The sequence below is a fragment of the Chionomys nivalis genome, chromosome 12, assembly GCF_950005125.1.
Source record: "Chionomys nivalis chromosome 12, mChiNiv1.1, whole genome shotgun sequence".
Lineage (NCBI taxonomy): Eukaryota > Metazoa > Chordata > Mammalia > Rodentia > Cricetidae > Chionomys > Chionomys nivalis.
The window spans coordinates 34,500,680-34,527,250 of NC_080097.1; positions in this window are offsets into that span (position 1 = coordinate 34,500,680).

Genomic DNA, 26,571 nt, shown 5'->3' on the forward strand with positions numbered 1-26,571 from the left:
TGAGCCCCAGGCACAAAGTCCACCCTTGCCTGCTGCTCTGAGTATCAGAAGTGTGTTGAAAAAGTACTTTAGTCCAAGTACAACATCCAGCTCAGCCCCAACCCTCTGCTAGCACTATTGATTTGTGTGGGGTTTTGAAATGGAATGAGTGGCTGATTTTCTCCAAATGGCACACTTCATTCATGATGCATGATTGTAATCGTGGCTGCCTGAAGCCTGCAGTTCCCAGCTCGGCAAAAAGAAAAAAAATAAAAAGAAAGAAAAGAAAAAGGAAAAGAAAGGAATGGCTATTTTCTGGAGTGAATACCCGGAAAGGGCAAGAAATCCATATTCATTTTCTTGCCTCTCGGCTGGACTCTATATTTTGCAGGCAGGTGGAACAAAAATCTTTAAATATCATGCTGATCCAGGAAACGCTGGGCAATATTTAAAGAGCTCTGTCTCCTGCCTCGTGCAGCTCTCTGCTCTCCGCAGGCTGGCCCCCACATCACCAGGCTGGACAGCTACTGCCGCAGCTCCTGGGCACTGGGCTCCAGACCCCGGGTTCAGATTAACTGGCATGTGACCTTTAGAAAGTACTGTAGTTTATAGGAATGCTGAATTTTTCAGCAGCTCGGGAGGACTGGTACAAGTGGGAAAGGGAGAGTGGGAAATGACTCCAGGCCATTTAAGCCTCCGAGGAGGGAAATGAACTCAGTTTTGACTTTGACTTTAATTATGTCCATCGTCCTTAGAGATGCATAAGGACGACAATGGGCTGGTACCGCTAATAGCTCTTTCACCCTCAACCGCAATAAATAACTTGGAGAAGGAAGGTCTTCGGACTATTTAGATCCTTCGTTTTTCCTTGGCAGATGGTTGGAAAGCCTTCCCCGCTACCCATGGGCCTCACTGCCCTGAACTCCTGCAGATGTTAGGTTTTGGATGAAGTGTGACCTGGGACCGCTGGGAAAGAAAGGAGTTCTAATGTGCCATGTCGCAGCAAGCAATGGGGTGGCCTACTAACTGCTTTTTATGATTGTCACTTACCGGTCCTGATTTAGCCACACTTTAAAGAGTGGTGTCAACAATTGTAGAAGGCCTCAGAGGGAGGCCCAGGCCAGAGAGGGTGACGCATTATTGGAAGCTGGGCAATTGGGTGATGAATGGGCGATTATGAGGAGGGGCAAATGGCCATCGTCAGGGATGCCGTAACAAACTAGACGTTGATGTATTGTCGCCTCTGAGATCCTCTGGCGGGCCATTATGACTCCCCTAATGAGATTGTCATGCACTTCTCTTTATGTAGCTATTAAAATCTTGTCTACATCTGCTGAGGTTTTCCTGGGGAGGAGAGTGAGGGGTCAGCCAGGAGAAAGACACTCAATATTTTTCTGTCTGCTGCTATCCCTCCTGATATGCCAGATAGGGCTCCGGATCGACGTGACAGTAGCAGACACATTTCCAAGGAAGCACAGGGTACGACGTGACCTTGGCTTGAAGGAACGCAGGAGAAGAGAGGTCAGTAGAAGCCTTGACAGGGGACATTCCTGATCACAGGGTCTGCTTGGCACGGTCGATGCAGCACAGCTTGATCCTTCAGTTATTTCTCATCCCAGATGGTGAAATCGCAAGTTCTGTGGTTCTCATTCATTCCAAATCCTTGGAAGGTAGGGTGTGGATGATGCCCCAGCCAGTTCCAGTTAATACTGTTCCTCTCAGCAAATACCTCAGGCCTGTGGGGGACGCTGTTTTACTCTCTATAAGACTGGTGGAGGGAAGATGGAGAGAAAAGGCATGTGGTCCCTCTGTGGAGTGAAAGTGACCTCACCGCTTTCAGAACAACTCTGCCTCCCAGCTCCAGATCCACCTGTTTATGAGAAGCCATCACCAAAGTCCCTGCCTGTGACTCTGCTCTGACGTCATTTGTCCTCTCCATTTCAGCCCTGACATGGGTGACATTTTCTGCTAAATTCTCAGGAACAGACCTCAACGCTTGCAACTGGTACCTTTTGAAATAAAACACACACTCACACACAGCTTTTAAATGTATGTGGCAGAATAACTGAAGAGCAGTGTAAAATGTCTCCAGAGCAGACTTTGTAGTTTGTAAAGAATGTATCAGATACGCCCAAGCAAACTCCACCAGAAGAAGACATCTCCCTGCTCGGATGAGACGCTCCACAATGGGAGAATGCACTTGGATACACAATGCCTCTGTGTCTCATTTGTCTTCGAGAAAACCAGAACCCCCTTTTCCCTTTTCCAGGCCACACGAAACACAATAGAGCAAAGCCACATGAATCTATTATGTCTTATAGGGCTTTTAGCAAGAGTATGACTGTTTAACCGGGCGGTGACACGAGAAGAATTACTATTAGACACTCCAGCTGAAAGTAGAGATTTTATTGATTCCCACACTGGCCTGCCTTTTTATCTTTGATTGAGTGGCTTTCATGAATCCAAAAAGGTAACACTCCTGCATTGAAAGCAGCAGCAAGCAGTCCAACCCAGACTGAAACCATCTGTCAGTCTAAAAGAAGGATGAAGGTACTTCCCAACGTGTCATATAGCCCCTCTTCCCTCAGGACCATTCACTGCCTACCCTGAGCACAGGGCCCATCCCCTCTGTCGTACGGCTCCTGGAGGAGTCAGCTAAATCTCAACAAAGGGTTTAGCGAGGAGATAAGCAAACTACACCTTTGTATAATTGGGACACTAATTGCACCCTGAGACAGAGTAATTACGTCCCTCTTTTTAGGAAGCATTTAGTTCTGCACATTTCCAACTCTCCAGGTTTTTTGTGATCATTATTTTTTATTGTTTCTGAGGTCTCATTTAGAAAATGATCAGATTTGTCTCTCTGTTTACTAAATATCAAACACGATGTACAAACATCTTTCAATTAGGTGTTCTGCAAAGAACCCGCTCTCCCCCTCTCTATTTTAAACAGGACTCATTTGCATTCATGGGCAAATTAGAATGCAGGAAAGCGTATGAGCAATGTGCAGGTTTACACATCAGTGAATATTCATAAAGTACCGAGTCTCCTTGCAACCATTTCCCTGCAAATGGCCCTCCCACTATATGTGCTGTGTTTGTCATTCAGGGGCCTTTTCATTTGTTTGAAAGTGCCAGGTCTGGAGACAATACGAATGCATTCGGGCAGGCCCTGTGAAAGCAGGAGCTGAGAGGAAATGGTATTTGTGTTCCATGCCACAACAGTGCTCCCTGGGAATCCTTGCAATTGATGATGCTGCCTCTTGGTGCAGGTATAAGGGAAATAATCCAAAGTGACAAATAGATCCGGCTGAGACTAAAGGGAAGATAGGCTCCTGTTCTGCAACACGAGGCCCATTCTCCAAGCTCCTGCCAGGCAAGGTCCACGGGTGCACAGTTTGGTGGAAGTGGGGGCTCTCCCTGCATATGTCCTTGGACCCCACCCCCACCTTCTCCAAGACAACATGGATAGCAATGTACAGACAAGAAAGACTTTATAAACAAATACTGGCTTCTGCTTTTATTGTGTTGCTCAGATAAGTCAAATATGCCCCATCTGTGTAATGCAAGAAATCAATAGGAAAGAAGATAGGCAAAATGATAGGTAAGCTTGTTTCTGGTTCCTGAGGTATCTGGGCATCGCGTGAAGGATCACTGGAGTACATAAGACGACAGGCGAGGAGGTAAGACCTTGAAAGAATAACAAAGGGCCCAATAAAGAAAGTGGGATCTTGAACCCTAGGAAGATAGACTACCAGCCTACTGAGCAGATATGCTTTTTCCCTGTGCCTCTTCGAAGGGTCTTGGTAAGCAAAGGATTCCCAACTATAGCCCTGGATCTAAGACTTATGACTTGGCCTCTGCCTAGAAGCAACTAAAGAGCACAACAAGAAAAGATATAAAAGGTGACATGGGAGGAAACTAGAGAATGAGAGTGCAACGGAGCAGGGACAATGCCATGGAGCTTCTGCCCGACTGCCTCTTGGCACACATGCAGACTTGTTGTCCCTGATGATATGGCTGTGGACAGCATTCATGATCAAAAGGCAATGACCTAACTCCTCCACAGGGAAAATGCCAAGGCATGTTCTGCCAGCTTGTACTGGTCCATCTGCTGACCAGACTTCCATCTTTAGGCTTCTCAAAGACCGGTACATGCCCCAGCCATGAATCCAAAACCAGTCAATAGCCACACCTAGAGGCTGTCAACAGTGGACAAAGGGCCATAGTCTTCCCATCACTAAGACCATTGCTCTCCTCTTCCTCTCAAACTGACACCCCCAGGACCGTGTTTCCAGTCGGTTCACTGGGAAGCATAGGCCATTGTGAAAGGGTCACAAGCTCAGAATCTTCCAGACTTATGCATGGGTGAAGGCACACAGATGTGTGCCTGGAATCTGCTTTTAGAGAGTGATGTGGGGATGCACAGATAGCCACAGGACAGTGTGAAGTATTTAAAAGGAGTGTCAAACCAGAAAATGCAACCCAGGCTGGGGATGAGAGAATCTGGGAGTTCCTTACAAAGATAAGATGCTTTTATTCCTACTTAGAAAACAAGAGTGATATAGACATCTTAAGAAACTCCAAATTGACTAGCAAAATTCATTAATAGTATTGTATTAACTGTATATTAGCAGTGACAAAAATGAAAGTCAAGAAAGGCACCTAAGAATCTAGCAGAGTGTCTTAGTCAAGGCTTTTATTGCCGTGATAAAACATGACGAATGAACGCATCTTAGGAGGAAGGGGGGTATTTGGCATACATTAAGGGAAGCCAAGACAGGAACTCAGACAGGGTGAGAACCTGGAGGCAGGTGCTGATCCAGAGGCCATGGAAGAGTGTTGCTTACTGCCATACTCTTCAAGGTTTGCTCAGTCTCCTTTCTCATAGCCCATGACCACCAGCTCAGTAGTGGCCCCATCCACTGTGAGCTGGGCCCTCCCACATCAATCATCCACCAAGGAAAAGTATTACAGGCTTGCTCGACCATGGGCCAGTCAGGTGGGGCATTTTCTCAATTGAGATTCCTGCTTCTCAAATGACTCTAGCTTGTGTCAGATTGGCATAAAAACCAGCCAACACCCAGGTACCATGATGTGGAATATCAGTGTCTACTACTCAGTAACTCAAGAAATTATTCAGTTGTGGACTGGGATATGTCTTACTTGGTAGAGTACTTAACTAGCTAGCACAAAGGCCTGGATTCAATCCCCAGAACCACATAAACTAGGCATGAGAATGTATACCTGTAATCTCAGCACTTGAGACATGGAGGCAGTAGGATCTTAAGGTCAAGTTCAAGACCAAATCAAGTCAGACTCTATAGCAAGTTTGAGGCTAGCCTAGACTACATGAGACAATGAGATCCTGGTTCATTCATATTCTCTGTGTGTGTCTCTCCGTCTGTCTGTCTGTCTGTCTGTCTGTCTCTCTCTCTCTCTCTCTCTCTCTGTATCTCTCTCTCTCTTTCTCCCTCCCTCCCTCCCCATCTCCCCATCTTTACTCTCCTCCATCATGACACTCTCTCAGTTCAAGTTGCCTTTGCATTCTTGCCCATATTTCACCCCACGTCATCCTCACTCTGCCTCTGTGGCATCAGGAAGCTACTAAGGAATGATGCTCACTCTTCTAAACCTTAAGTTCTTGGGTAGAAAACTCCAGAACACCTCCTTCACCCAACAACCGAGGTCCTTGATAATATGTATATCTCTTTTCCCCTCCCTCTTTCTCTCATTCTTGCAGAACAGTACATATGATACCCTATCATTTTATTAAGAACAAGTCCATATGTGTTGTTTGTCAAAGTTGATCTGCCTGTGTTTGTACACAGGAGAATAAGACACAGAATGACCCTAAGAACTGCCATTCAACAAGTGCTTTTTACAGCTAACTCTTCCGGGCACTAATAAAATGGCATTCCTATGAGGTAGATATCCTTTCCCTTATTTTAAAGACGAAGAAACCAAGGCAAAAAAAGATGAATTTTTTGCCTAACATCATGCAATCAGTAAGTGATAGAGCCAAGCTGTGAACTCAAGTGGCTAACTCTGGTCACTGTGCTCTCATCAAGGTGGAAAACAGAACCATCTGAGAAATTACTGGACTTATCTCTTTTCATATTGCTTGAAAATCACAAAATAAATATGCTTTAATTTTGTAACTGAGGGGGAAGAGGGAAAGCAAGGAAAAAGGAAGGAAGAGGAGGGAAGAGAATTGAAGATGGCAGGGAGGAGCAGGAGGAGAGAAGAGGGAAAGAAAAGGAAGGAGAATATGCTATTGTTTGTTTCTCATTGCTACCATAGCAGGGCATCACAGGATTAGTTGCCCTGGCAACACTCTTGCGTCCTTATGGGTCCAGAGGTCAGATGTCAACAGACAACAGCAAGTTATGCCACTTCTGAAGGCTCATGGGAAGACTCTGCCATCTTGCCTTCCCCAGCTTCTAAAGTTTACTCAGGATGCACAGCTTTGGACTCCATCCTCTGTCTCTAAGGCAGCAGTGTAGGATCTTCTACTCTGTCTCTAATGAGGACCTCCAGTCTCCCCGCAACAAGGTCTCTTATGATTGCACACAGGCCCATAGCAGGTTCCAGAGCAATCTGTACATCCTTAACTGAGCCACAACTCCTATGGGTCGTTTGCCAAAGTAATATTTTCACAGGTTCTGGGAAATCAGAAGACAACACCATCAAAGGTAAGGAGAGATTTTTCCATCTTTTACACAGAAGAAAGAAAAGAAAAGGAAAAGAAAGAAGAAATTCTCTCCAAGCTTTGGGACTTCTCCTGTTTGTCCCCACTGGTCAAATGGGTAGCTTTGCCTCCAACCTTGAACTTCAGCTCCCCTTCATTTTTCCCTTTGTGGCATCTAGAGCAGCTAGCACTTGAGCTCTTTGGGCAGAAACTGTCCTGTCCTTTGCTTCCTAGGCAGCCATCTCCAGTGCTTTGTGCAGAGCTCAGACTCGGGAGTATTTGTGGCACAGGATTGAATTGTTGCGAACACAGCTTCCCCGCCTGAGCCTGCCCTTGTGGCCTAGGCTGACAGCCTCCAGATTAACTGCCTAATGAATAAAGTTGCTGAGCTTGGCCCAGCTGTGCCTTTCAGAGCGTGTTTGGGTTTGCTATGCCAAGTACAGATGATTGTCCCTGTCACCCGCCTTTCAAGAACCTGAACTGCCAAGGCAAGGCAGGCAGGGCCACCTGATCTCTGCCGCAGCTGCAGAGGCAGCCGGTGAGACGTGGCTTTGGCTCACCTGTCTTGAGTGACGTGGAACGTAATGCCACTTTCTAAAGCTGTCAATGGATGGGCCACACAGGTCTGTGGCAGGGCTGTCATCATCCACCCAAGGGATTCCAGATCACCTCTGCCCACCCTGTCCCCACCACCCCTGCTGACATGGTGGCAGTGACGTTTGAATAAAGATGCGCTCAGAAGTTGTTAGAGATCCTGTTTTCAAGGAGTCCAGAATACACACATTCTGCATCTAAAACGTGAGTGTGAGCCTTCAAAAGATGTGCCATCCAGACACTGAGGCCACTCATTCCGGTTTATAAGGGGTCTATGGGGAAAGTCCCAAGGCAATGAATGAGACAGCAAATTGCCATCTTTTGGATGAGGCTACAAGGGCTGTCCCACGGCCTCCAAGAGGCCATGCAAGGACACTTTAGTTCAGCCCCTGGACACTGAGCACAGCCCCCCGCCACGGGGAAGGGACATCTAATAGTGATTGCACAAGAGTGACGACCTGCAACTGTTCCCATCTGTGCCTCCCTTGGAGGGCCCTTGCCATCTGCCACAGAGGGCAGACTGCTGTGGCCCTTCTCCCGGCCCTTCTCCTCTGGGAGTGCGTAGGTGCGATGAGGCTCTAGAATAACAATTGGGGCTGCGCTGGGAAACTGTCCATTCGGTGTTTTGTTTCTGTTTTTAACAGGCAAACAGTGTGCCTTATGATGGGCCAGGCACTGCTCTAGGTGCCAAGAAACAGCAGTAAACAAAACGTACTGAAAACCTTCCCTCCTGGGAGACAGAAGTGAACTCAGAAAAATAAGGAAAAACAGGCAGCGTGCATGACAGCCGTGAGTACCTAAGAGAAAATTCACACAGAAAACGCGGATAAGAAGTGTAGGCCAAGCTGCAGAGACGGCTGGGTGCAGCCCAGAGTGACTCAGCAAACAGAGAACTTAGCGTCCCGTCTTCTCCACTGTGTTCTTGTCGCCTGAGGTGCCTCGTTCATCTAGACTTCAGTACCTGGAACCACAAACAGTCTGTGTTGTTGGTAGGAAAGCTGGTACCTACCCACAGAGGAGCCAGATGGTGCCTGGCAATTGTCTTTGCTAGCCGAAGGTAAGCCTTCAAATTGCCTTAATTAATTCTTTGACGATTCCATTTGTATTTTGGTCATATTCACCCTTTACCCTTCCTCTTAATTCTTCCCAGGCTCTTAACCCTCAACAAACTTGGTGCCCTCTTTTTTTTCCCAGTAATAACCCATCGACTCTAATGTCTGCTGCCCCCATACTCCTGCATGTGGGACTGTCTGCTGGAGGGTGCTCAATCTCCCAGGAGCCACACACATCCTGAAAGAAAACTTATTCTCCATCCCCCAGAAGCCATCAGCTGTTCATAGCTCCGCAATTACTGATGAGGACTTATCAACAAGATCTTCTGAGTAAATTGGGAGGATGAGGACCATGGGAGAGAGTTGAAGGGGAGGGGAAAGGAAGGGAAGAGGGCAGAGAAAATGTATAGCTCAATAATATCAATAAAAAAAAGTTAGCCAGAAGGAAGGAAACTTCCTGTTCAGTACAAACTTCATTTCTCCATGTCCTGTGACCAATGTGTGTGGTACCTTCAACAATATGGTCTTACCATCAAGTTCTGGTGAGCAACCAAAGGCAGAAGCAATAGTGTGTATTGTTTTGGGGTAGGGGAAAGGTTTGAGAATAATTTAGACCAACTCTTCAAGGGGAGATAGCCCACACCTGGCATTCAGCTTTTTATTTAGCAATTCATGACTTCTGGGATGATTATAATCCCTTATGAAATAAAACAATTAGACTTATGTATGCAGTATATAAGATAGTAGCCTTTCATATGGCTTTTTTTCCAACATCCTTATGTTAGTTACCCTTCACTCAACCCCTTTCATATCAGGATAAGCCTTTTAAGGAATACAAAATTTGGTGTATAAGATATTCACTGCAATACCAAGAAGCCAGGAAACAACCCTGTCCACCAAACAGAGCAGAGGTACAACAGACATCTGCTTGGGAAACTGTGACGTCACCCATTTACACTGTAACTGTTTCTCAGACTCAGCATCATTGACATTTATAGCTGGATAATTAATCCCCTTCAGTGGGTGCCATCCTGTGCATTGTAGGTTGTATAGCAACATCTCTAAATTATACCCAGTAGGTGTTGGTGGGAGTGTCCACTAGTCATAATGACAGCCAAAATTATTTCCAGACATAGACAGATATCCGCCACAGGACAAAATAATACTCATAGCAAAGAATCATTGTGTTTATAAATATAAAGCTTTGGCAGAGATATGGAAAACTTAATTAAATATTGCAAGAGAGTAGCAAAGATTTTCTTTCTGATGCATGGATTGATTTCTTTCATCTTATAAGAGTATACACGTAAATCGCATCTTGCTATATGTTTAATTGATTTGGAGATCAGATGCACTAGAAAATAGAATTATTCCAGAAATTCTGGAGGACTTTTGAAAGGAAAAAAATGTAGCACGATTATTAAAAACCCAGAGACAGATATTGGGGTTCAACCTGAAGGTTAGAAAAGCAAAACAGCCAGCCATTGGCTCTTACCTCTACCTCAGTCTGAAATGACCATCCTGCCTCCAGGAATCCTCAGAATGAGACGGACTGAGAGCTGTCTCCTCCCATCTTATAATCCTCTTTAGCACTGGGATTAAAAGCGTGCACCACTACTGTCTAGTTTCTATGGTAAACTATTGTGGCTAGTGGAACTAAAGCTGTATGTCACCACTGCCTGGTCTGTGAGGCTGACCAGCATGGCTGTTTTACTCTCTGATCTTCAGGCAAGTTTTATTCATTAAAATGCAAATGAAATGTCACTCCAGAAAAAAAGTTAATGGGAACAAATAGAGACATGTTCCATAACATTTCAGAAATCTCTGCAATATGTCTTTCTGGATAGTGATGAGGGAGAGCTGTGAGGGAAACACCCGTGAGACCTTGTCAATCACAGAAGCACTCCACCCTTGTAGTTCAGGAGAACCCGGGCCTCTGAAACAACTTCTCGGCCAGCAAGAGGTACATGGTTTAACCCAGAAGTGTGCCCATCAGAAATACGAAGTCTCAGTACTGGAGACCTAGTTCAGTGGTGCAGTGCTTGCCTAGATGTGCAAGGTTCTGAGTTTGATTCTCAATCAGGAAGAGAGGAAGAGGAGAGGCAGAACCTGGAACTCCACACAGAAAATTATAGCACATGTATGTGGGTACTCACACACAGTGTGCGCACGCATGCATGAGAAAGAGACAGAGGGAGAGAGAGAGAGAGAGAGAGAGAGAGAGAGAGAGAGAGAGAGAGAGAAGGAGAGACAGAAAGCTACAAGGCTCTAGGTTATTCTTCAGAAAAGGCACTTATTAGAACACTGGAATGCCACATAGGAAATTACAGCACACACACACACAGAGAGACAGAGAGAGACAGAGAGAGACAGAGAGACAGAGAGAGAGATTCTCGACAAATTTCAAGTGTTTCAAGGACACACCCTTGACAACTGGCCTAAATATTCCTGGGGTGACCACTCCTCTTGCCATGCACAGCCGCCTGACTTAATGACTGGGGAACAATGAAAATCTAGGACATCCCTCTTTAAAAAAATACTACTTTCAACTCTTCAGTCAGCAGCAGACAGTCATAACACTTGCTTTCTCTCTCTCTGTTTTCTGTCAGCTAAGTAATAGTCATCAGCCTCCATCCACCACGTGGACATATAATCCTAGACACCATTGTTTAGCAGAGTCTAGCAAGTATAGAGAAAAACAGGGTTGAGTTTTCTCCACTCTCATGGTTTGATTCCCAAGAATCTCTCTTTCTAAAATGATAGGCCTCGGGGATTATTTCACAAGAATGAGCCATCTAAACAAACCTCCGAGGTCCCAACAGGATAGCTCTGTCGGCCTCCTTCCCAGCTCAGCAGTCATGGAGAAGGTTCTCAAGTGCAGCAGGAGGGTGTGACTGAGTGGCAACAACCTAATTTGTTCACGGCCCATCGATTTTATCAGTTTCCCCAGCACCTTGCAGCCAGTCATAGCTCTCATCCCAACACAGTGTCTCGCAGAGGTAAATTGTTATGGATCGGCAACAGAACGGTACATGGACATAGTAGAGAGCACAGCAGGATGGGAGCTTACCGTGCCAGTTCAGGAGCCAGACACCTGGAGTTCCAACCCACCATCTGCCAAGCAACTACCTGTAGGGGAAGTATGACTTTCCTATCAGCATCTTGTCCTGCATATGCAGGTTGGAATGGTAGCGATGAAAATGGCAAGAAGGGGATAGTTACAAGGAATACTTAAAATAAGCCATTCAAGGCCCCGGGCTGTCGTAAAGCCTTAAACATCATCCTTAGCGCATGGTACCTGCAACTTCGTGGTTGATCTCTGACACCCACTGGGTGTGCGATCTCATTCCAGGCTGGTCTTCCCCGCACCTAGCTCCTTAACTAAGAAGTGATGTGACTATCCTTAATGTCTTAAGTTGCCATGAAGTAAACGTTTTTACAACTATGTTTAGACTCTCTAGTTAAACATATGAGGCTCACAAAGGAGCAGTCAGAGGAGAAATGGAAAAGGAGGTACAAAGAGCATGTGGCTTTGTCTTCTGTTAAATGCTTTCTTAATACCATAGGGTGGGAAAATCCCTTTACCTTCCAGAGCCCTAATATGTTTCAAAATGGCTTGAGTTTCTGTTGGCCATGTCTGTGTTGTCTCCATGACATCACACAGCACTGCCATCCCATGACCAATAGAGGATCAATTCTAAGTTGAAAAGACAGAAGTCACACATAGCAATATCACACAATTGTGGCTATGCACTGAGTTTTTATGGTTCAGATCCTCATCTGACCTTGACGTTGTACACACATGCTAAGTGATATTAGGCTAGCCAGAGATGGAAGAAAAATCTAATGATTTCTACTTTCTGATTCTTAGTTCCCTTCACTGCTTTGGATGAGTCCTTGTGTTTTGAATGAAAATGGCCCCCATAAGTTCATAGAAAGTGGCAGAATTATGAGTTGTGACTTTGTTGGAGTAGGTGTGGTCTTGTTGGAGGAAATGTGTCACTGGGAGGTAGGCTTTGAGGTTTCAGATGCTCAAGCCAGGCCCACTGTGATTCTCTCTTCCTGCTGCCTGCCGATCCAGATATAGAACTTTCAGTTCCTTCTCCAGTTCCATGTCTGCCTACATGCCACCATGCTTTCTGCTTTGATGAAAATAAACTAAACCTCTGAACTGTAAGCCAACTCCAATTAAATGTTTTCCTTTAGACAAGTTGATATGGTCATGGTGTCTCTTCACAGCAATAGAAACCCTAACTAAGGGTTAAATAGTCTATGACCCTTATTCCAACATCCCATACATACACACACACACATATACATATATACACATACATATATACATACACACATACACACATATATATACATACACACATACACACATATATACATATACATGTATATATACAACATTAGAACAAGGGTCATAGAATAGGCAAAGATCACATTCCTGCACACATTTCTGCACTACTGGAAATGAAATGGGGAAAAGTCTGCTTGCGCTTTTCCCTAGTAAATGGAAGCCCCAGGTAGTCAGGGAGACTCCTTCCTGCAAGAGGCTCCAAGTCACAAAAACTCCACTGAGAGCTTTTATCTGTCCATGCTTTTATCTTCTCATAACTTTGGGTTTATCTTCTGCACCATAAATGTCTGTGTAGATCACTCAGGTCCTTCACTAAGACTCTTTGGCCTATTGCCCATATCCAGTACTGCACACAGACATTGCTGTCAATGGAAGCTGCCTCACCTTCAAAACCTGTCACTCCGATACCAAATTCCAGGTTGACAAGCTCTCCCTTTGACTTCCTTGTTCATGGATCCTTGTAGGACCATTTTCATCCTCGCTGGGACCTCCATTTGACACACACCCTTTCAGTAATTTCCTGTCTTCCATTCCCTCTGAACCCTCTCCATCTCCACGGCCCTTCATCTCAGCATCCCTCTGCCAGGGCTCCTAACCACCACTCCCCTCTTATCATTCCCCATCTTCAGAAGCCCCAGTTTCCTTATGGAGATGGTTATGAACTTCTAGGTAAGACAGTTCTCTGCTGTGAAGAGTCACTGTGAAAGCAAGGTGTTCATACTTCAACCGTCTGAGCACCAAGACTCCATCATCCCCACAGGGCAGAGCGTCAGAAAGAGTAGGTGAGGACGTGTGGGTGTGGACCAGTCCTTCATCCACAGGCAGCACTGCTTCTTTGGTGAAACCTGAGTTCTGCTTCTAAAGTCTTTCATCCAATCAAATCTAGCCAGCCATATTATCTAAGATAATCTTTACTTATAGTACGCTGTTTATAGACCTGAGTCAACTCTACAAGATGCCGTCCCAGCACCACTTAGGTCAATGCCTGACTGAGTAACCAGGCACTCTATCCCAGCTAAGTAGTCACCTAACTGACCATCATAAGAGATAATGAAAGCTACCAACGAGACTGAGACACACTTGAGTGAATGGAAGACCTATTCATAAATATGCCAGAGCACATGTTAACTTTTAAAAAGACAGAAAAATTGAAGTATAGAGCCTTACTAAAGCTATGGGATTATTAAAAATCCACCCCACAAATTCTCCCTGTGACTTAGTGTGGCTCAGCAAGCAACAAAAAGCTTTCTGACATGACAGAAAGTAGATCCATCATGAGTTAGCAAACCTGGAAGGGCCCTGTGATGGTTTTAAAGAGATGCCCCCCATAGTCTCAGATACAGCTTGAGGACTCGGTTCCCCAAGTTGGTCCCTATAGATACTATGAAGATCTGGTGCTGAACACCTTACTTCCATAGTCACTCTTTAGAGGTTTAGGTGGTGCTGTCTTGCATAAGAAAATATATCATTAGGGGCAGGCTTTTGAGTTTAAAGATGTGTACCATTTCTAATTCTCTCTCTCTCTATCTCTCTCTCTCTATCTCTGTGTGTGTGTATCTGTCTGTCTGTCTCTGTCTCTCTCTCTTTTTCTCTCTCTCCTTTATTCTTGTGGTTCAAGATGTGACCTCTCAACTTGCTACTCCGGCTGTGATGCCTATTGATTGCGGACATGCTTCTCTACCATGATGGAATCTTATCCCTCTAGAACTGTAAGACCAAATAAACCCTTCCTTTTCTAAGTCACTCCAGTCATAATGCTTTGTAATAAAAAGTAACTACCCCTGACCTCAAGCTCATGGCCAGGAAACATGCAGCAGAAAGCAGAAGATGAAAGACCTGGAGGAATTTCAGATTTAGTTTTTCCTAATACATGCTACCAAAGCAACTTTTAGGAAAGTTAGCAATGACTTGTAGGTAGCTTGGAGGGACCAGTATACAGCAGTGGTTGGTGATACAAGAACAGGAGCCATAGTCTCTCTTCTCAAATTCCTACTGTGTATCTTTGGGCAAGTTACACAGGCTGCATGTGCCTCGGAGTTCTTTTATAGAAAATGTCAGTGATAATGAGTTATGTTTACATGGATGTGTTATAGAGGTCCCAGTAATAATCATAGCCACCATTATCCCCCACAACAGACACACCCTGTTACACTTCTCTAAAACATTTGAACACCCCCCCCCCGCCGTGAAAGTCTTATTTCCTGACTTTCATAAGCAGTACTGCCCCAGCTGTCTCCTGTCTGCTCATTTCTCAGTACATACTTTCTTCCCAAGGAACATCACCCATGCCCGCGACTTTAGTCATTATTATCTGGCTCTCAGATTCTTATCTCCTGGTCGGGGCCACTTCTAAATATCAGACCTACCTGTTTATCTGTTGACTCAACACTGCAACAAAACTCTTCCTTTCCTTTCTTTCTTTTTGTGTTACTAGGGAAGAAGCATTGTCATAAGAGACAAGTGGAAGGGAGAGGCTTAAATTCAACCCATTTGGGACTGAACTTATGACCTTCTTCTCTGAAAACTGTCCTTTCCTCCCTGGTTCTATCTCAAACAATGCCACCACTGTCCAGCCTGCCCCATGAACCAGAAACCAAGAAAGCAGCCCCTTTTAACAATTCCTCCCCCTTCTACCCTTCAGGCCATTCACCTAGGCCAACAAATGGCAATCCCTTGCTTTGACTGTGACGGTTCAGCTCTTAGCATCCACTCTGACAGTCTTTGAGTCCGAAATATTAAATGGAAATTTTCAGAACAGCACGCTGTTCTAAGTGGTATGGTGAACCATCCCTTTGACCAGTATATCTGTAGTTTATATGCTACCTACTCTTTCGTCTCTGAGTAGCCGCCCCGGTTATCAGGTTAACTGCTGCCATGTTGCATTACTTGTGTTCAAGAAACCATTGTCTGGGTGAGGAAAAGACCCCCAAAGCAAGACGCTGGCAACTTGAATGTTCCAGAAAGAAGTCACATAATGTTCCCTTTCAGTAGAAAGAGGCACATTCTTTATTAATAATGAAAAATTCACGTGCTGAGTTTGCCAACATCTACCATAAAGAAAAATCATGAGTTTTGCTGATGCATATCAAACTGCAAACTTATGGCTCCATGTGTGGTAAACAGTTATGGTGGTAAAGTATTAAATGTGTGCATGATTATGTAAGCTAGAACACTACATGGAGAGTTCAGTGCTGTCTATGATGTCAGGTATCCCTGACGACAAGGGAGAATTCGGTGTTCTCTCATACTCTATAAGCTCCTAAGGCAGCTACTCACTTGGAATCACATACTGATACAATGAGTTTGTTGTCTCTCTCAAACACTGTAAGCACTAAGAGAACAGAGACCATGCCATACTTCATATTCCCAGTTCCCAGTACTGTGTCCACCTCATAGCAGAGGAACAGATGAAAAATAGACCATGTCCTTATGGAGCCAGCCCTAGCATTGCCAATTTAGACCCAGGAAATTGAACTGGCATATGAGGAAACACAATGGGCATAGAGTTAGAATGTGGCAGAGCCAGGACTCAAACCCTATTCTTCAGATGTCAAAGCACATAAAAGATTTTTGTTACCATCTACAGAATTACTCTCTATGACTAAACATGTAGAAACAGCAACACTCAAAGGGCTTTTGCCCTCTGAAAAGGCAGATCTAGATTTGGGTACTGAATTTATATCAATACACTCAACACAAAAGAATTTCCATCCAAGAGACTGTCACAAAGGCTCTAAAAGATTGCCACCTGAGACCAATATCTTCCTTCTTGGCTTTCAAAAACTAGTCCCTCTCCTTTGAAGGGCATAGCAGGATTCTCTGCAGTCCCTGGCCTCATTTCCCTCAAAGCTTTTCTGACTGGGAGCCACCACTTAGAGAGAGGGAGAGAGGAGAGAAAGAAAGGAGAGAGAGAGAGAGAGAGAGAGAGAGAGAGAGAGAGAACTTCTGGTGACAAAGGCTAGGGAAAGAGTTGTGTGTGACACACAGCTGTGGCGCTATCTCGTGCATTTTGGTCAACTCTGTTGAACCCCGTCCTTAGTGGCAAATGACATCAGGCTTATTATATATCCGTCATAGTGGGCTGATTTACTAGCAACTGTTTCCTAGAGATGGGAGTGGCAAGTTTTATTTGTGGAAAGAGAAGACTGTCTGGTGGTTCATAAGTATAGTTTAGAGAGAAGGGGCAATGGTTCAGAAGTCAAGAGATCACCAACCCAACCCCACTTTCTCACCAACTCCCCGAATGGCATTGACTTCGAGTGTTTTGTTCTTGTAAGCTGACTTTTTCCGCACTGATGAAAAGACTGCGAAGGGATGGGCTCTAAAACCTCTCTTCTTAGATTACAATGCCTAGATGATATCTCTCCAGGGAGTGAATTAGATTGAGGTGATCCCCAAAGATATGGTAAACCAGAGCCTGTGTGAAACAGGAGGAGTGGGTCCCATCCCGCCACCTGGCTAGCTTAACCCCAAAAACAACCGCACAGAACTGTATTAACTAAATTACTGCCTGGCCCATTAGCTCTAGCCTCTTATTGGCTAACTCTCACATCTTGATTAACCCATTTCTATTAAATCTGTGTATCACCACATGACTGTGGCTGACCAGCAAGATTCTAACCTACGTCCATCTCAGGCCAGAGATTCATGGCATCTGCCACTCTGCCCTTCTTCCCAGAATTCTGTTCTGTCTTCCCTGCCTACCTAAGATCTGCCCTATCAACTAGGCCAAGGCAGTTTCTTTAATAACCAATGAAAGCAACACAGATACAGAAGGACCTCCTACACCACCTGTGAATGGGAAGAGTCACCAGAGAAACAGTTACCAAAATTACCCAGGAATTCCCAGGATTAAGACTCTTCAGGGGTAAGGGTTGAGAAATCTGAGGGGTTTTTTTTTCCTCTTGGTCTGTTGTGTTTCTTTCCTTTTTCTTGTTATTCTACTGTGTTTTTTACTTGATGAATACCCTGCCTCTCCAAACTCCTTTATCGTGAAGAAAAATGAGCATTGCTGACCTAGAGAAATAAGAGTAAGGTACTGATGGCAACATCATTTTTGATAGCATAGAACTGGAACTAACCAACATCCCCATCAACAAAGGAATAGATAAATAGAATGTCATGTCATAAAATGGGATTTTATGCAACACTCAAAATGAATGAGCTGATCTATCAATGTGAACAGAGCTTGAAACAAAGTTGAAGAAAAAAAAGCAAGAATCAAAATTAACACTTTTGTGTATGAAACCTGTTTTAAATGGTCTGAAAGATTCAATATCTAATGAACAATAATTGCTTCAGGGAAGGGACATAAAGAAAGGAATTAGGTTAGACACACTGGCTAAGGAGCCTTAAATATGTCTGTATTGTTTCATCTCTTTGTAAAATGGCAAAAAAAAAACCATGATAATTAACAGTTTTTAATTCTTGGTAATAAGATGAAAGATGTGGTCATCTCTGAAAGTTTTTGTCATACTTTCTTCTTTCCTTAGTTAAAAATTTAAAAGTGTAAACTCCCGAACTTGACATATAAAGTGTCCGTACCTTTCTCCAATGTGCATCCTGTATCCTCCTGTCAGAACAAATTACCTGTCCCTCCTCCAACAGTGTATGACTACCTCCCAGACTTTGAACATGAGATACACTTTGTGTGTCCTTCCTCCCAACAGCCTCACAACTGCTGGTCATGCTTTCACATATGACACAAGGCCCAGTCTTAGGATGTGGCTCCCATCCCGTTGGGACACAGCTTGCTGCCTCTTTAATGCCCTTCAGCACAGCGTCATTCTTTGGCTGCCTTGCATCCAGCCTAGTGCCTGTCACACAGTCTATAGTCCACCGCATCCTCTGGATGAATGAAGAAACGAAAGAAAAGCACAAATGGCTTGCTAGGAGCAGGAGTTGTAGACACAAATGACAGGCCAGTGAAGTCCAGCAAAGCCGCTTCAAGGACAGGAGCGCTGCTGTCCTCCAGCTCTGGTACAGCTGATTTTAAAATGTAGAAGGTTGAGATAGCTGTCCTCAAAGGCATAAAAGGAGTTTGAGTGGAATATTAAGAAGAAATACTCCGTTTCTTCCAGGCACCGAGATAATGAGCTGAAATTATAACTAGAAAGATACTGATTAGATACTGAAAAGAATTTGGGAAGAGCAACATACTGTACTGGGGAAAAAAAGAGCATGGTTTTGAAGTCAGGAAGACCTAGTAACAAATCCTAATTCCTCTGCTCAATGGCCTTTAACGCAAGCATGTTCTTTAATCGCCATATCCCCATTTCCAGAATGGCATAGCTACCCTATGTATTAATGTGAGAGTTAGAAGGTGATACATGGAAAGCTCTTGACACGTGGTAGTTACTGCTCCTAGATCAGCAAAGAACTAAAATAGGAAACCCTGCCTTCTCCCAGTGTGTTACGTTGTACAACCATTAGAGCTTAAAGTGGAGCATGCGTTTAGGGACCTCCATAGGGCCATTGCTCCTTTATGGTTATTGTGTGACAGAGCCCAAGGGTTCCCCTGCCGAGCTTGGTGAGAGGATGTGAAGCCACCTCTTTGAGGGTTGGCCTGTCCAGAACAACAAGGTCATAATGCAAGGTACATTTTTCTACCCTGTGGCCAGGTATTCACAATGGAGTTCTCTTTCCTCTTTAAAAAGACGTGTCACTTTGTGAGCCTGCTAACAGCCCAGGCTAAACTGTTTAGCATTTCGTTTTAAAAGGTGATACTTAAACTGTCTTCTCAAACTTTCACTATAAAAGGTGATAGTTAAGCTGTCTCCCTTCAGCCCTACCAGCAACACCTTCCCCAATCCAGTTTCCAACAATAAACCCTGGGATTGGGCTTGTTTTTGAGATTTAATCAGATTTCTCATTCTCTTCTCCCAGCTGGAGTAAGAAATGACTTGATCCCAACTCTCCTGATTTATTTGTGTTTGACTTCTAGACGAGGGGACATGACCTCTTCTGGACAATTTTTGGAATCGTGAAGTAGCGATGAATCCGTGCTGTGGCAGCCATAACTTCTATTTACAATGAGATCATCTTTGCCTCAGCCTTCTCTAAATGGAGAACACTCTGTGCTGTGGTTGGAACATGAAATGTTTCCCCGCAGGCTCATGTGCTGAGATCCTTCTCCCTAGCTAGTAGTGATGTTTTGAGATGGTCTAGAAACTTTGGGTGGTAGAGTCTAGCTAGAAGACGGATCGGTGAGGACAAGCCTTGTCCTGGGTTTCCTCCCTCTTGCTCCTACCACTGTGACGACCTGTTCAAAATGCTTGGGATCAAACCACCATGGACTGAGCTCCCTGAAACGATAACCTAAAATAAAGAGTAGTCTCTCTCAGGCATTTGGTCACTGCGATAAAAAAAAAAAAAAAAAAAAAAAAGCTATAGTATCTCCTTGCGTGGCAAAACTGGGGCTTACCTCTAAACTTGAAGGACATGTCATGTAGCTCTAGCAGGGCTAGACAGAATCTGGGTTAGGAATCTTAAGGGGCAGTTGGCCCTAAGCCCTCAATAGCAAGCCCTGTTGCACTGTGGTCTCTGCTCCCTACCCTTCCCTTCTCATCTCCACTCCGAAACTGTTCCTAGTGATCTGACAAAGCAGGACTTTTTTTTCAGCCCTCTCAACAAGATTCTTCACAACAAACACAGCTCTTCCCCCAGCAAATTCCCTGCACTGTTTACAGTGGGCCTTTCAAAGCCACAGGCACAGCGCTGGTTTCCTTCATGGGATGTGACAGGGTTCAATACATAATGAACAAAATGTCATAAGAGCTCAATAAAGGCACTTTGTAAAACACATGGAACAAGCAATTAAAAAAGAAACCTTCTAAATGAAGATTCGGTTCCAAAGGGAAGAATGCCCTTGGGTTTTTTTTTTTTTTTGACAAAGCAAAATATTCTAAAATTCAATTGTTCAATGGGGTTTCCCCCAGCAGCACTGGCACATACTAATTCTTATTTCAAGGCAGCGTGTTTATTTTAGCTCCAACCTACTTTCAATGGTAGGTAATTAGGGAAACTAAAAGTGCATATCTTATGTCTTAATTTAGAGTCTACCACTATGTTTCCAGGCCTTTCTCAGGCTGTGTTTTAATGGCATAGAACGATAAAAGATTTTTACTCAACTTTAAGTGCTAAAGAAAGGCAGCGAGTAGAAGCCAGGTTATTTATTATGGTTTTTAAAAGAAGCCCCCAGCCTATCACTTTAAATATTGCTTTGGGATATGCAAGCTAAGGCCTTATGCAATCGATTTCACCCAAAGTTCTCAGGGCACCAGAAATGTTTGCTTGTTTCTCTGAATTTTGGGTCCTTGCCATGATCCCCACCATTGCCACCAAGAAAATGTCTTGGGTGGCCATCATGGAAGCCACAAGTGTCTGTGTTTTTAGACCTGGCAGGGGTTCTTAGGAGAGCTATCCAAAAGCACATGTATCATTATGAGCGCCATATGGAATTACCTTTTGCCAGCATTTTTTTCACATTTTTAATATGAAATTGGTCTAAAAATGTACTCTAATTCAACATTTGTGAGGTGTCAATGTATAATCAATATAAAAATTATTGCTGAAATGGTCTACCCTGTTCCTCATCTGACATTGTGTCTCTTACACATGTCAGTTTGGCTACTAAATTTTCAACAGATAAAGTGACAAAGTCCCACGTAAACAGCAACTCCAGGAAATAGGGAGAATATTTTATACCGCCTCATTTGTTTATGTTTTAATTTTAATGAAGGTTTTTCAAGCGTCAGTTCTTCACCTGCATCAGCCGTGTTTCAAGGGCCCCGTGGGACAGTCAGACAGACAATGTGTCCTCGGCGACCATTGCCAAGTCCTCAACTGGGCAGCACTGACATCCGGGAACTCAAATGATTAGAAAGTTCCTTTTTATTTTGAGGTAAAGCCACCACCCTGGCATTTCCAACTTTAGATCCCAGGTCAGTGCCTCCCTAAAGAGACGAGGAGAGTCACACGGTCTAGCTGCCTCGGAGACCTGGCAGTCCAGACGCTCTCAGTACAGGTCTCTTGAGATCTTTTTCTTGTAAGTCTTTCTGCCCAAAAGGCACCACATCCTCTGCAGAGAGACCAGGCCTTCTGAGATGCTTCCCTACCTCTGGCCATTTGATGAGGACATGGGAAGGGAGGAAGTCAAGAAAAGCAAGAAAAGCAGTTGATAAAGGCATTTCCCTGTGCTGTGGTGAATGTTCGGTTCTTTCTCCACATCTTACACACACACACACACACACACACACACAAAGAAACTGTAGAATAACTGGGCTAAATACTGCAAGGGGGGGGGTCACATGAAACTGAGTGCTTGGTAAGTGGCACCAGGAGGTTTTTGCAGAGACGGCACTTCTGGAGAAAAGATGAGCTGAGTGAAACTATTCAACTTTAATATACCTAGAAATATTAGCTTTGCGTAAATGAGATCCTAGGATAAATGTTGTTAGCATGGATGCCATCCCTTACCTCACATCAGCTTCCTCGTCCTGTTTTCACACCCCACCCCTGAAATTCATTTTAAGAACTCAGCATGTAGCCTAGAATTTATATAAGCCATTGCAGCCCTTTATATACGCATTTATACCCAGAGTTGGAACAGTCTGCCATGGTTCAGTCTCCAAAACTGAGCTCTTCTTATGCACAGTTTGCTGCACCCAGCTTTCCTCACAGCGCCCCCTTCAGGTTGGGTGGAAGAGCAAAGCCTTCAGAAGGCTTGTGCCACTCATCCCCTTCTGTACCAAGAACCGTGACCAGCAGCGGACAACGGGCTAGATTTCTAGCATCTGGACACCTGCTAAAACATGTGCGTTCAGCCTTTGCCCAGCCCTAACCACCTAAACAGGCGCTCCTAGAGTGGAACGGAGGAGCTACCATCCCCGGGAATCCAGGGGCTCAGTGAGATTGAGTATGTGATCCTAGCTACCTGCCGGACAAGACAGAGGAGGGCCACTACACGTGCCCACCTCCTGCCCTCTTCTTTAAGAATCCGTGTTGTCAAGGCATACACAACTGCTCCACGCCCCCAAGTCTGGGGGAGCATCTGGAAAATTGAAAGCCAAGCCAATAATTGGAAACCTGACAGGTTTGCAGGTGCGAATGGAGTTCTTTTCGCCAGGTGTACCAAGTTGACAGAAACAATTACGCTGCGAGGCAGGGAGGGGCCCCCTCTACCCAGGACTTTGCTCAAGTCCTCTTGTCCCTGCATTCAACAGCAGTCTTGAGTGGCAGCGGTATCCCCAGAGGACCCAGTCTTGTCCTTCATCTCCTCTTGTCCTCAGTGGCAACGGCTCCCCCAAAAGGGCCTGAAGTAGCGCCGGAAATCACAAGGCAGTGTTTCCTTCATCCATTTTTAATTGCTGCAGGTTGTAACGACGCTCTTTGGAAAATAAATACTTAACCACCTTCCCGTAGATTTTTCAGGCCCAAGGAGGAGGATGGTGATGCAAAGCCTTCAGTTAATAGCTTAGTTTATTCTGGTGTCATTTCTTTTATATCCCTTCGGCTTGTAATTTATGGTTTAAATTTTTTGCACCCTAGTGCTTGGCCTGCTTTCCTCGGGAGGATAATTAAGAAAAAAAATGTAGATGCTGAGTCATCTTTGTTTTTTGTTTTGTTTTTTCCTGTGTGTAGCGTTGGGCTGGAAGTAGTCAGAGTGTTTCAGGGGAAATGGGGAGAACGAAAGGAACACCACTGCAGTCCCCCAAAAAAACCTACCATTTCCCTAAAGTGCATCAAGCTGCTGTCCTTACCAATGGGGATGGTGTGGCCCGGTACGACAGCACTCGCTAGATTCTCATTGGCAGATAACTAAAGGACAGGACTCTCCTGCGTAGACAAATTACCATAGACCTCGTCTATAGCCAATGGTCCTGTAATTGAAATGGGTCTGGGAGCCTCCAAAGGGTGTCTGCCATACATTTGACCACATTGAGTTACATGTTTGTGAGCCGCTGAGAAAAATAGGAGCCGAATGGAAACGGAAATAAAGGAACTCTGCTCCCACCACATGACGGAGGGTTTAATTAGGCAGGGGGCTATGGATTGCAGTCTTTCCCAGAAAAGAGAGGGGGAAAATAAAACTTTCTCTGTGAGTGACTCTGTTTACCCTTGAAGACAATGATAATGAAACTGACAAATACACCTTGGAGGCCGGCTTCTAGAATCGAATCGATTTATTTAATAATTTAGGAATCACTTCCAGCCGTCGCTCCCATTAAAAACTGAGGGGCCATTGTACTATTTCCTTGGTTCCTTTCCTTTCTCTTAGTTATGCCTCGCTGGCTTTAATAAATAAGTAATACGGAGGGGGAAACACTTCTCTGGAGCCCTCGCTTTCGCCTTCACCCCGCAGGGCTCCCTCATTCTTTACTACTTGGAAATAAATGGAGTGTAGAATAATTCTTTTCTACTGGAAAGGCTGGGCCAACAGGGTTAGAGTCTTGAGTACGCTGACAACGGCCAGGCAGTCCAGAGCATGGCTCAAGCCCACAGAGAAGCAGCAGAATGAGTTAACACACTATGACAGTCTGGAATGGTCAAGGGCTTGTTGCCAAGGTGGAGCCTGGGTCCTGGTGACTCGGCAGTGAGGGAATGGTGGAAAACCACTAAGACTGGGTGAGGGAATCCCAGCAGCATCAAAGCATGTGTAGTTTAAAATCATTTGTTGTTTATTGCTCAGACGTGAGGGCTGCTGAACCCAGCGGCAGTTATTTTTCCTCACAAGGCTTTGAGGAAATGGGAAAGAGATTACTGTTATACTGCGGGGCTCAGGAAGCAAGCTTGCTGATGGAGCAGGACTGTGGTTCCACTTAGTTGCAGCCCCTCCTTGCTTTCCCAACTTTCCCCACTTTAGGCAACACAGGTCTCTTGCTCATCTGAAGACCAGCAGGGAGCCCACAGAGCCATTGTAGACCTGGAGCACAAGAGAGCTTGTTTCTAGCAGAGGAACCCTCATGATGAACTCCAAGTCACAATGGCCACACACACCACAGACTCCATCTTCCACCGTTGGCCTCTAAGCAAGAGCCAAGTCCTTTGTAAGACCAAATACTCTCCACACTTTTCTTCCTGAGTCTCCTCTGGGTTTCCTCTCAGGGTTGGTCCCAAAACCAGCTTTTTCTACTTTTCCCAGGTCCCACTCCTGGCCTTTTTAGGGTGACTCCTTCCTCTCTACCCTGTTCCTGTAGTCTCTAGCTATTCATTCCCTTTTGTTCTCTAGGACTTACATATGAACATTTGCACTCCAGAATGACCCACTACCATTCTTAGAGACATGCATTTCTGACACTGGTCACCTGGTACATTAGAGTTCTATGTTCCAAGCCTGTGTTTCCCTGCCAGAGACTTTTGGCCCCTCTAAGAGAGAGAACATACATCCTTGGGTTTAAGACCACAACTCCAGTAATCTTAAATGCACAGTAACCAGTGGTGCTTAAAAGACACACATTAGCTCAAGGCTGAGTGAATCCAAACTGGCTTGCTGCTGAAAGACAGGGCCTTTGCCATTGGCCCAGGTATAATTTGTGCTTCCTTGGTTTTTCAACTGGGAGAAAGAGAAGGAAGAAGTCCAAGTATGTGTTGCCCTTGGAAACCAACATCCTGAAGCTTCACCTTGCAGCCCCTTGGGAAAGTAATTTATCCCTGCCAGGAAAATATGGGCACCAAGTCACGCAGCAACTTCTTTACCACCACAAATTAATCATTATTCCAGTGTTAATTCCATAAATAATTCATGAAGCCACACATAAAGCATCATACTGCTCGCACCATCCGTGTGGTACAGCTTTGTTCATGGAGAAAGCTAAGCATGAACCTGAGAGCCTCATTAATTTGCAGGAAGTTCTGACATGGAAAACACACATTGCATTTCGCCAAATATCTTTCCTGAATACATATTCATGAAGGACCTTGCCTGTGCTGGGCGTGGCACCTGGTGAAGCTGGATAAAGGGCACATCTCTGCGATGAAGGGCACAACTTCTTCCCTAGAGTTAAGACAGAGAGACAAGGAGCTATCACGGTGTTCAGACAACATCTGAAGATTGTGCAGCACACTGGGTGTCTGCTCTTTGTAGGCTGACCTGAGTTCTGACTCTAACTCCTAGCTGTGTGACCAGAAGCCAATTAATCTCTCTACACCTCTGCCGGCTCTTATGTTATGTGGTATGATGGCAACCATATCTACCCAGAACCTGGCCTAGTGGCGTGGACCTGTAACCCCAGATACTCGGGAGGCTGACATAGGGAAAGTTCAAGGCCTGCTTAGGCAAGTCAGTTCAAGGTCAGCCTGGACAGCTCTCAGAGTTGCCATCCCAAAATAAAAGATGTTGGCCACCTGATCTCAGCCCATACCGCTGGTAGATGCTTCCCACCACCAGGAGGCCAGGCTAGCATCCTGAATCCCAGGTAATGCCGCCCCCTACTCCTGCCTGTGCTCGGTCAGCATAATCTAACTGCCCCTCCCCTCCTCATCACTGTATCTGTGCTCACACTTCTCATAAAAGCCTTCCATCCCATCAGAAGCCTGACTAGCATCCTGAACCCCAGAGACCAGGCCAACTCCCTGAGAACCAGGCAGAAGCTTCCTACCCCACCAGAAACTAGGCCAACATCCAAACCACAGAGGATTCCCAGTCATATCAGAAGGCAAGCACACACGTAGCCAGAACTTCAGCCCCAAACATGGGCAGCAACCACCTGCTGAACCAGAGTCCATCTGACCATCAGAAGGTCAAGCCCCAATGCAGGCAGAGACTCTCTACTCAAACACAGGCTATGGGATCCAGAAGACCAGAGAGGAAGCAGACACAGAGAAAGAAAACACCCATCCAACAAAGACAATTCCAGAAATTAGCACCTAGTCCTATAATCACTCCAAATCCA